The sequence below is a fragment of the Grammomys surdaster genome, unplaced genomic scaffold, assembly GCF_004785775.1.
Source record: "Grammomys surdaster isolate TR1022 unplaced genomic scaffold, NIH_TR_1.0 125951, whole genome shotgun sequence".
Classification (NCBI taxonomy): domain Eukaryota; kingdom Metazoa; phylum Chordata; class Mammalia; order Rodentia; family Muridae; genus Grammomys; species Grammomys surdaster.
In genome coordinates, this window is record NW_021620772.1 from 2,224,218 (window position 1) to 2,236,354 (window position 12,137).

General features: G+C 39.4%; 1 pseudogene; it reads left to right on the top strand.

Annotated features, from left to right (window-relative positions):
* Positions 1-10,397: 10,397 nt before the first annotated feature.
* Positions 10,398-10,950, top strand: LOC114609309 (annotated as a pseudogene).
* The last annotated feature ends 1,187 nt before the right edge of the window (positions 10,951-12,137 follow it).

Sequence of the window (12,137 nt, forward strand, 5' to 3'; positions counted from 1 at the left end):
ATACTATATACATAAATGCAATTTTATTCAATCCTCTAAAAACCTGAAATTGTTCAGCATGCTACATCATACATGAACTTTAAAGATACTATGTTGAAGTTACAAGAATATAAACATTATGTGAACCACTTAGGTCAAATTAAAAGACAGAAGGTTCTGGAAATAGATGATGGTGGTGCTGACAGGGTTTGGATATACTTCATACAAACAGCACTGTACACCTAAAATTGTCAAAACTTTAAACTCCATGTTACATACACTTAACTACAATAAAAAAACTATTCACAAGAGTATCAAAGTATTCTTATTACTCCATCTCATTTCTCTCTCATCTGGGAAAGTTAAGTTCATGTTCTTTTTTTAATGTTGCCCCTGCCAGAAACTGCCGGGAAATATATTTCATGTTCCAAGCAATTCTCTCATGGTTCCAAACGGAAATGAAAGATCAGCAGCTGGTCAGGACAGCCCTCAAGTCCTCTTCATGAGATCCCATGAACTGACAAACACCAAATATCAGAGATGCCATGAACATAGACACCAGCAGCAGCCCACTCTGGTATGGGCACCTTCCATTTTAAAGATGTTGCCACCACTGTGGCAATTCACCAACTCTGGGTGCTTTCAGAATCAAGGATGAGTCCTTCAGATCACCAAAGCTCTACCAAAAGCAGTCAGACATTGTGGACTAGGAAATTTGAAATTCTGCTGCAAAATGGTCCTGGACTAAACTTAAGCAGTTACCGAGCTAAACCAAAAAGATGTTCCACCATAGCCATAAGAAGAAACGGAAAGCTGAGGCAGAGTGTCCAGACCACTTTCATATTGATTAATTGCCTTTTGAGTATAAAACTCAGCTCACTTTGTTGATAGCCAGACAATAATAAAACCAGGAGACACTCAAAAGGAAAAAAAAAAAAACTAGACAGATCATTGTATTCCATTCCACCATTTTGGAAATAGGACAGCTGAGAGTCATAGTTTCAATCAATTTTCTGCTTGAAGACATAAGAGCAGAGTCAAATCAGAATCCTAGTCTTTGAAGCTTCTAGCTAGTTCATTCCGTGTTCCACAATACTAGCTGAATACCTGCTCACAAGGAAGAAAGATTAACATTGAGAAAATATGAGTCATGTTGAAAAACAAAGGGAGACTGTAATTGCTTCATTTATTTTTCTAATTATTTGAAAACATTAAGCTAAACATTTAATGCAAAACATTTTAAATTTTTTTAATTAAAATATAATTACATACCTTTCCCTCTTTCCTTCCCTCCCCCAACCCTTCCCATGCAACCCCCTCCCTTACTCACTTAAATCAAGTCTCTATTTCTTTAATTGTTGGTGTGTGTGTGTGTGTGTGTGCGTGTGTGTGTGCAAATACAACCTTCCAGACTGTATAATGTTGCTGTGCAGATACGATTTCAGGGCTGATCACATGGTGTTGGATAAGCATTATGGCTTCTTTCTTAGGTGAAAACTATTTCTCCTGCTTTCAGCATTCATTAGTCCCCTGTAGTTCTTGGTCTAGGGTTGAGCTCCTTGAAAGTTTTCACCTTTCTGCATTAGTATGTCTTTTACTGCTCTTGTTGAGGTATTGTTTAAGAAGCTGTGCTCATGGGACTTCATGAATATAGCTTTTCTAACATTTCCAGGAGGTGAAATCTCACAGTAAACTTCCTTTGGCTTTGACCATCTTTCCATCCCCTCTTCCACCATAATATCAAGCCTTAGCTGAAGGAGTTATGTTATATAGAGATGCATCAGTTGCACTAGATACCACATGGTTACTTGTTCTCTGTATTTTTAATAGGTTTTGGTTTTCTGTAATGGTCTTCGTCTGTTTCAAGAAGACTATCTTTGATGAGAGCCAAGGCCTACACTTGTCTATGGGTATAATGACAAAGGTTTAAAATGTAATTAGAAATTGTTCTGGTTTAGTAAAGTGGACATTGTAAGTTTTCCTCCAATAACCATGCTTTCTCCTCCACTAACCCTGAGTAGGCAGCTGGATTCCAAGTATCAGACATGACTTCCCTTTTCGTGAGTGGGCCCCAAATCCAACTTAAAAATCTATTGGCTACTGCCAATATTGTACCCTTAGGGATAGAGTACCATGTAATACAAACCATTTTAAAGTTTTAGAATATCATGACACACGCAAAAAAGAATAATACTGTCTGTGGTCTCTGTATATTGCTTTTTTCATGCTTTAAAAAAACAAATTCTAAAGTCTTAGAAGCTCGGCAATCCTTTTACATGATAGACAATTCTATGATTTTTAAAATGTTTATAGCGTATGTGACAAAACTGCATACAATTTTTATAAGGCATATTTCCATATCATAACAAAGCTAACACAAAAATCTAAGGCTATGTGATATCTGGCTTCCTTCATCGTACTGCACCAATGTCTTAATCTTTCAAACTACATGTTTCTTAATCCTGGACTTACTTTTAACTAGACTGTGATCACAGACTGGATGAAAAGTAATGGAAGAACCATGTTCTGCATGAAGCTTTCTCCAGAAAGTGTTCTATAATGTCCTCTGTCTCTCGGTCCTTTGTTTGCCCTCCACACTGTCCTCCCACAGAGTTAAGGTTTGCACTCAGCCATCCTGATCTCCATTTCTGTCTCCTTTTCTTTCCACTCCATTGTTGCAAACAAGTTTACAATCTTTTAATCATCCAAAGACCCTCCTAACCATTGAGTCCCCTTGTCTATGGGCTTGCTGCCAAGCCACTGTTATGTCACTCCCCATCTTGTCCCATTCCAATTACTTCTGTGGTATGGGTCAGAGCTTCCCATGCAAACTGTCTTCAGCCTGAACAAGCAACAACTGAACCAAAAACAAGCAAATATGTGTCTGTTTTGGCCATGATCTGGCTCCTTCTCATTCTGTAGTTTATTTGGTCTTCACCTGTGTCTAGCTTGTTCTCTCTGCAGCCTATAAATCTGTCCCAATAAAAACTGCCTTTGAACTCCACCAACTGAATTGCTATGAACTCAACTCCACTGCACTGCCTCGCAACTGACTAACTAGAACTCAGAGATCTTCATGTTCTTTAATGCTGGGATTAAAGATGTGTACCACCACACCTGGACCAAAGCTTTTCTTTACCTGAAACTTGGTCTATACTAGGCTGGCGTTGAACTCAGAGATCTGCTTGCCTTTGTTGGGATTAAATGTGTATCTGTATTCCAGCCAGAGCAGCCATGCTACTGGATTAAAATTCCTCTATAATTTCTGCCTCTCAGAGAGATCCCTGCATCTCTCCTAGACTTCCTTCCTCCTTACCTAATATTTCTGGGTCTACAGATTATAGCTTAATTGTCATTTACTTAATTGCTAATATCCCATTATAAGGGAATATATATCATATTTGTCTTTCTGGGTCTGAGTTATCTCAGTCAGGAATGATTATTCTTAGTCCCATACATTTATCTACAAATTGCATGTGTCATTTTTAACAGCTAAGTAATATTTCATTTTCGAAATGTACCACATTTTCTTTATCAAATCTTCTGTTGAGGGACATCTAAGTTACTTGTTTCAGCAGCAGCAGATAAGAATGTATCCACTCAGGTATGTGGAAGGAGTCTAAATTGGAGGTCTCCATCAAATCCCTCCCCTCTGAGCTCAGCCAGTGGAAGAGAATGCAGGAAGATTGGAAGAGTCAGAAGAGATAAAGAGCACCAAGAGAATAAGTCCCTCTGGATGAACTAAGCAAGGCTCATATGTGTTCACAAACACTGAGTCAGCAAGCACAGGCCTACAGTGGTCTAAAGTAGGTCATATATATATATATATATATATATATATATATATATATATATATAAAATAGCTATCAGTTTAGTATTTTTATGGGACTCTTGACTGTGGCAGTGTTTCTCTGACTCTTGTGCCTGTTTTTTAGACTCCTTTCCTCCTGCTTGGTTGCCATGTCCAACCTCCGTATGGTAGTCTTTCCTTTATCTCACCATATTTTATTGTGTCAGGCTTATTTATTATCTCTTTGAAGTCTGTTTTTTTTTCTAATGAGAGACAGAAACAGAGTGGATCAGGAGAGGGAGGGGGAGAAGGAAATTGGGAGGACTATAACCAGGACATATTGTGTAAGAAAAGAGTCTATCTTCAACCAAAGAAAAAAGGCATTGTAGCATTTAAAGAAATGCACCTCATTTGTGACAATCCTTCTGAGCATCTACGTGCAATGCCATGTACCCTTTACTGCTATAAAAATGAAAACTGTCAACCACAAATATGCAAGACTACTGCCAGTTAAGACGCTTTTGTGCTGCAGTTGCTACCAGATAAGTTCAAACTATTTCTCTCCTTCCTAATTCCTGACTATTGAGTACACATTTAATGAGCAAAGCAATGATTTTATTAAAACAGAATATCTGGATGACCGATAAATATATTCATGTTTTATACTCACATAACTCTACAGCCTTCAATATAGTGGATGCTAAGCAGAGATGCCACTTTGTACGGGACTTCAGAGATACTGATTTACTAAATGCTTTACTGTGGATATGAATATGAGTAGAGGCTGCCATATGACAAGAGAAATTATTGACTAACACTAACAGTCACCATGTAATAAGGAACTTACCATATTTTAAATTTTATCAATAAATGTTTAAAATTACTTTAAGTAGAATCAGATATGTATATATACATAGAATAAGATCAGGATTTCTAAAACATGATATATAATACATTATACTATATATAGTATATAGTTTAATTACTAATTTTTGCATTAGAATAAAATGCAAAAGACAATAGAAATATTTGTGAATGATAGTGTCATTCAGCAGAACACATGCAGTTGTAAAGTTAGAAAGTCACCAAAATGCTAGGGAAAGTTGATGAGGACCTTGGATTTATATGAGTTTAAAGCATCTCTCCATAAATTCCCTATTAATCACAAAGCAGAGCAGGTGATATGGAGTAGAGAAGCTTGAGGAATACTGCCTTAACTGGTGATAGCAGTTAGCACCATCAATGCACAGCAAAAGGCAAGTCTTCTCTCTGCTCACAGAGAGGTCAGAGCAAGATTAAACGTCACTCATCACTTCTGTGCCGTTTCAGCACTGCCCAGATCCCCAAAAACATCAGCAATGTTCAGACCGAGAGTCACCTACGGAACAACATGCCTCCTAAAGAACACTCCTAAAGAACACTGAGTAAAGAGGGAAGAGAAGGGATGTGGGACTACTCCATAAGGAAAAATGGAGAGGGAGCAGAGCAGGGGCAGCACAAACAATGGTATAAAGGGGGTGATTCAGACCGTTGTAATGTATGAATTCAGATCACCAATTAAATAATATCATGCTAGCAATATTACTTTTTCTCAGCTTGTAATGGTATCATGATGGGGCCAGAGAAGTATTTCACCCTATGATATCCAAACTATAGAACTTTGAGATGAGATGAAAGAAATTCCCAATCTTTTTTTCATTATTAAATTTATTTATTTATTCACTTTACAACCCGATATCAGTCAGTCCTTCCCCTCAAGGATCCCCTTATACAAGTCCTCCTCCCACTACCCCTAGAAGGGGAAGTCCTGCTCTTAGTGTCAAACCCTTCCATCCCCTCGGCCCCATACCCCCCATGTCTCACATCAAGTTGCTGCAGATCTAGGCACATCCTCTCCCATTGAGGCCAGACAAAGCTGTCAATTTAGGGGTATGGAATCCATAGGCAGTCAGGTAGGCAATGGGCTCAGGGACAGCTTCTCTAGTCGTCTGAGGAACCTGCATGAAGACCTCCATCTACTACATATGTGCAGGGAGCCTGGACTCACTCTTTGGTTGGTGATTCAGCCTCTGAGACCCCCAAGGGTCCAACTTAGTTTACTGTGTTGGTCTTCCTGTAGAGTCCATGTCCTCTTTGGGTCCCTCAATCACAACTCTTCAATAAGGCTCCCCAAGCTCCATCTACTGTTTGAATGTGAGCCTCTGCATCTCTTTCCAATGGCTGTTGGGTGGAGCCTTGCAGATGACAGTTATGCTAGGTTCCTGTCTGCAAGTATAACAGAGTACATTAATAATGTCAAGGGGATTGAGAAACATGGGATGTATCTCAATTTGGGCAATCATTGGTTGGCCATTCCCTCAGACTTCTCTCTATCTTTGACCCTGCATATCTTGTAGGCAAGGGTTGAAGGTTTTGTGGGTAAGTGAATGAGGTAACCCAGATCCAAAAGGACACACATGGTATGTAGTCACCGATAAGTGAATATTAGCCATAATATCTAAGATAACAATGTTAAAATTAACAGACCCAAAGAAGCCAAAGCACAAGGGAGGATGGTTGTATCTTTCTCAAAATGGAAAACAAAACAAATATCGGAGATGGATGGAAGGAGGAAACAGGGTAGAAGAGGAGAGGAAGATGAGAGGGGAGGAGAGGAGATCATATATTGGGAGAATAGGAAAGAGAGAAGGGAAATCTGCTGGAGGGTGGGAGCAATCCTAAATGTAATCTTAAATAGTTCACAACAAACACGAGCTGCTCAGCTGCTACATATGTACAGGGGGCCCAGGCGTGAGCCTGGTTGGTGATTTAGTCTCTGGGGGGGAGTGTGTGTGTGTGTGTGTGTGTGTGTGTGTGTGTGTGTGTGCTTATATATGTATATATATATATATAATGCAAATTGGAACAGATATAAATAATCTATGATATCATATAAAAATTAAGTTACAAAGCAGATTTTTAAAGAGGTAAACTCCTAGTGTCAGATGATTCTTATTAGCACCTACATGATTCTTAATGTATTTGACCAACTAAAAAGCACATGTTAAGAACAAGTATCTAACTAAAGTAAAACAACTCAAAGCATCAGGATCAAATATGTGAGTCTGGATGAAATTCAGGTCAATAGATGGGATGCTGTACACAACCAGTGGCTGACACTCTCACAGTGGATATTACATTTTTAAAATCATATCCTTTCTATAGTTTTTTGGCCCACGACTGGGTACAGGAAATTATCTGAGCTGGTCGAGTAGACCGTCCTCAAGTGAGCAGTCACATCACTGCTGATATTACATCTCACTTTTTACTTCAGCACATGGCATGGAAAAGCAATTCATCTCCTGGAATATGTTTTATAAGAAAAACAGAACTCTCTGATTCTTTTCCAAGTAATTCTGAGGCAACGGTGAATTCTGCATCCAAAACTGAAGGAGCATTTATACAATTGGAAATCTCCCTGTCAGCGATGGAAATTCTTTAAAGAATACCAAAGACAAAAGAAATAATACCCCAAAAAACCTATTCTGGCCACACTCACCACACAGTTTTAAACTCCAAGCATTGTATATGTTGGTCGTTGTACTATGTTAGAGCCACATTTACTGTACCTTATAGAAATAAGAGTCCAGGGTGGAGACACTGTGATAGAATAACATGCTCATTTTGAAAATGAATTGAATGTTAAGTTATCTAACCAAAACTGAAGGAATTTTTCACCTAAATGCAGTAGTAATGCATTCCTTTTCTATAAATATCAGACAGAAAAGCAACTCAGACATGGAAGATACAGAGTTTGTTCACCTTCAGGAAAAAAAAAAAATGTTCACCTTCAGAAAAAAAAAAATCCCAAGTAGAACCTTCAAGTTAGGGCTGCACAATAATTATGAACTGTTGATTCCTTTGCCTCCTCCCTACATGAAAGGTCAATCCGTACTGCCTGGGGGTGCAGAGTAGTGGGAGTCCATAGCTCTGTGTTGGGATGTCAATATTCTTATCTCAGTCTCTTTTGAGGCATCTCTCAATTAGTTCATGATCCTATTTCATGGTATGTTGTCTTTTGTTTTTGTTTTTCTAAACAATAGGCTGATGGGAGCTATCTTCTATTCCACTATCCCTGGTTGGATAAGTACTTCCACTAAACCCACAGTTCACACCAGAACCCACCTTTCTTTCCTGTATCCTATGAATCTCATTCTCGCTAGCCTGAGTCTCTGTCCTCTGAGTATGAAGTTGCTTCTATCTCTATCTCTAAGCGATCCCTCCCCCCTAGAATATCCTTCATTTCTGCCCAGCATGTTGAGATTACATAGACATGTATAAAACATAACAAAAATACCCAGAAGTCTTCCTCATTGCCTTCTATCATCCTGTCAATCATTTTCTTACAGTCTCCTAAAACATTTTGTCATCATCTAAGATCATTTTTCTCTACAAGTACAGAGTTTTTGCTTTTGTAGTTCACCTTCTTCGAGGCACAGCTATGTTTTAGCTTTTGTTATTGCTATGTAACTTTAAAAGGTCTAGCTGAATATATTCAATGAATGAACCAATGAATTAACAATGGAAAAATATCACAAGGCTTTTATCAAGACAAAGCAAGTGATGGGAAATCAGGAGTGCTGTGGCTAAGTTAATTATTCAGAGTAACCAAAACAATAGCTATGATATCATAGTTAGATTTTAAGGAGAAGATAAACATATTCCTCTTTTTCTGAAGTTTATTTCCAAAAATAATAGTGCCCTCAAAGGATATCAAGTTCTCCAAAGTTTGGTATTTTCTCCATCTTCAACTGATGCTCTTTACCTCCTCTAGCCTGGTTTAGAGAGAGGGATATAAAGTGTATATGAAACTGCTGTGGAAAACCATACAGGGCTTCAGAGTGATTGTTGCTGATCTGAAAACTAGGTGAAAGATCTTTTTAAGTATGGGGCTCTGTGTGGTTCTGCATGTCTCTCCAAATTTTCACATAGTATCATTAATAATGTCCTAATATACTCTTACAAGAAATGTAACAAAAGAGACTCCTACTTTAAAATTCTGAGACCTGTCGAGGAGGTTTCTCTGGATCTACTTTTAAATTATTTTTTCCAGCTTCGCAGTCCAAAAAAAAAAAAAAACCTGCATACAATCATTTTCTTACAAGAAAGCAGGGATGTTTTATATATATTGCAGTCTGTTGATGAATGTTATACGTGTTTGGCTATGGTTTCTCTGTTCTAAGGGTAACTAAATTTAAAAGGGGAGGGAACTCTTCTCAGAACGTCTGTGTCCAACACAGGAAAACTTCCTTTGCACAAGAGCCAAATGCACAGAATTGACTCTGGCTCCCAGGACCCTTTATTTTTAAGAGTATTTCATGTGTGAGTACAGCCTGCAACTTGAGCCTTCAACGGGGTGTGACTGAGTAGGGGGATAGAGGCAAGGCTGACAAGACCCTGGCCAATAGGAGAGTCCCCTGGAGGTATGCTGGGTATAATTATAATTAGTGGCACAAGGTTACAGCTTGCATGTAATCTCCCTTGAAGAAAAAAAAAGTCAGCCTCCTACTACAACATGCATTTTACTGGTTTAAAAGGGAGTCTCTGTTGACTTTCCCTCCTCCCTGAGGTTGGTTGTCTATTTGATCCCTTTTGCATTCCTTTTTTATTCTAGTGAAGACTTTTTTTCAACCTTTATACAATTATACGCCCACACCTCACCCGCTTACACTCACTTCCACTCCAACAGATGCACAGGGGTACCAAGTCAGGGGACATTCCCCCAGTCTATATGTCAGGAGATCTCTGGGTCTTGGATGCTGTTGCCAAAACCAACTGTGCTCTTCTGCCAAGTTCCCTGCCTCTTTGAATAGCATCTGAAGGGACAAAGGGGCAAATTGAACAGCCCTTATTTCCAGTGCATAAGATGATCACAGGACATTTTTGGTGTCAACACCATTTTACATGAAGTATTCAAGACCTCTAGTCAAAACAGGGACTGGAGAATGAAGATAGGGTAGAAGAGATGGCAAGACAGCCAGCTGGACAAATCCCATGACCCTATGCAGTGAGGGCAGCTACTAACTTCCTCTCTGTAGCAAAGAAATTAGAAGGGTAGAAATGTCTCCCACCTGACAGAGCATTGCACCCTGCATGTCCCCACCCAAAACCAATGCTACTCCAAAAGAAGGGGGTGAGCATCCAAGGACCTGTGACTGCCATCTAGCTTCACGTCATTGGTTCTTAGACTCTGAATTAACTAAGTCAACTTGAGATACTTAGCAACCTAGTCAGTTTACTTGAGACATACTTTAACCATTAGGTTTGTATTGATCTAGTATCTCTCCCAAGCAACAGGTACATCTTCCTGCTGCCCCTACTAGTTTGTCCAGAGAAGAAAATAAATCATAATTCTCATAAAGCAGCTACTGACCTACAACTTACTAAAAGCTCTCACACTCCCTTCTCCACGCTGAGTGGAAGGGGTGGGACAAAATTTTATTTTGGTGGGCTACTGCTTTTTTAATTTCATAAACTTTATTATTTAAAAATACATGCACTTTTCGGCTTTCGGCTCGGAGGAGGCAACGGTGCAACTTTCTTCCGTCATCCCGAATCCGGGTTCATCCAACACCAACCGCCTCCACCATGCTGCCCAAGTTCGACCCCAATGAGATCAAAGTCGTGTACTTGAGGTGCACCGGAGATGAGGTTGGCACCACATCCGCCTTGGCTCCTAAGATCGGTCCTCTGGGTCTGTCTCCAAAAAAAGTTGGTGATGACATTGCCAAGGCTACCGGTGACTGGAAAGGTCTGAGGATTACAGTGAAACTGACCATCCAGAACAGACAGGCCCAGATTGAGGTGGTGCCCTCTGCCTCTGCCTCTGCCCTGATCATCAAAGCCCTCAAGGAGCCACCAAGAGACAGGAAGAAGAAGAAGAACATTAAACACAGTGGAAACATCACTTTTGATGAGATTGTCAGCATTGCCCGGCAGATGAGACACCGCTCTTTGGCCAGAGAACTTTCCGGGACTATCAAGGAGATCCTGGGTACTGCACAGTCTGTGGGCTGCAATGTGGATGGTCGCCACCCTCATGACATCATAGATGACATCAACAGTGGTGCAGTGGAGTGCCCAGCTAGTTAAGAAGCAACAAGAAAATATTTCAATAAAAGACGATCTGATAAAAAAAAAATACATGCAAATAAGCAAAAAAAAAAATTGCCTGCCAAAATTAATCAAACCCAAAGTCTGTACAACTTAATGAGCTTCTATACAACTAGAGTAGGCATTTGGGAAGGGATTCTGACGCCTCACGTTAATTTTACACTTTTAGTATTAGATACATTTTATACACTTCTCTACCGCCACCACCCCTAAAAAATACAGACACTGTTAGAACTAGAAAAAAACAACTTTATATTATCTTTCACAACAAGCATAATTCACAAAATATATTTTGAACCTTCTCAGCTCTCACTTAATTTATTCATAAGGACCATGTCTCTAATTTGGGTTTTATATTTATTCTACAGGGGTTCTCTGAAGTCCTATGCAGCATAGACCCGAGATCCACTAGCAATTTGAAATGCAACCTCACCTCCCAGCAAAGAAAATTGGATGTAAGTATATCAAACTCTTTTAGTAGGTCAAGTCTGATGGCCTAAGCAATTCATATTCCCTTTTAATACTGAAATTTGCACAGTTCAAATCTCTATTCTGCTTCAAATTTCCAGATGGTACAATATTCAATACAGTGTTACCAAGAACAAACTTTCTTGTTTTGAGCATCTAGCCAAGCCTGTCAGAGGCAAGGCTACCTGGCTGATAGATTGCTCTGCTGGAAAAGGTGGCTGCACATATAGACAGGATACATGAGGTGGCTCATAAAACTTATGAGCCATGTTCTGTGGTGTGGCCTGGGTGAGAGATGGTTCAGCTTCAGTGGAGGGATAATTAAAACCAATTAAGTGTTGCTAGAGCAATGGCAGAATTCCACTAAGACTTCAAGGGTTTGTAAACTTGCTCTGGGAGAGGGCCAGGAGCCCAAGGCCCTCACCTTATTTATTTAGGGAAGAAAGAAATCTTAACAGATTGTTGAACCATGGGAAACTCTGCAAACTGGCCACTTAGTCTCATCAAGGAGACATCATCTAATGGAATTCAAAAAGGATTTTGGATCTCTTGTTCTTCCAAATATCCTGGATAGTCTAATTATAAAATGTACACCCACACTTCACTAACCCAGACGATCCTCCCTATAAGTAGGGAAAAAATGCCTGACATCATAAATGGATTCCTTCCTTTGATTTCTGGGCTAACACCTTTGAGAGTTGAGTTTATACAAATGAGATACAGAACAGGAAAGGAAACCAGAAATCT